The sequence below is a fragment of the Galeopterus variegatus genome, unplaced genomic scaffold (genome assembly GCF_000696425.1).
Source record: "Galeopterus variegatus unplaced genomic scaffold, G_variegatus-3.0.2 Scaffold3271, whole genome shotgun sequence".
Taxonomy (NCBI): domain Eukaryota; kingdom Metazoa; phylum Chordata; class Mammalia; order Dermoptera; family Cynocephalidae; genus Galeopterus; species Galeopterus variegatus.
The window spans coordinates 59,313-59,705 of record NW_007729382.1 but is presented as its reverse complement, the minus strand read 5'-3'; positions in this window follow the sequence as shown (position 1 = coordinate 59,705).

Sequence of the window (393 nt, the reverse complement as noted above, 5' to 3'; positions counted from 1 at the left end):
GTGGGATCCGAACCCTCAGCGGGAGCGCCACCGCGCTCCCAAGCGGCGCACTGTAGCAGTGCGCCACCAGGCCGGCCCCAGACTCCAGGTTCTTAATCTAGAAGCTGGAGCTTTCCACGTGCAGAGAGTACTTCAGGATTTAAGTTAGGTCACACGAGGAAAGACTGAAAATCTACAGAGAACTTTAAAAGACAACCTAGCATAATCGTGATCTCTATGAGGAAATGAACCAGAGTTTAACTGAGTAACATTCATAAATGCTCCTCTATGCATTCTTCAAAAAAAGGAGGAGGGCCAGGTGCTAAGAACAACCAAAGCAAGCACCGTGCAAAGCAGAGACTAAAAGTTCATGGTAGGCGTTCAATAAATATTTTTGCTGAAACCTTATAAACT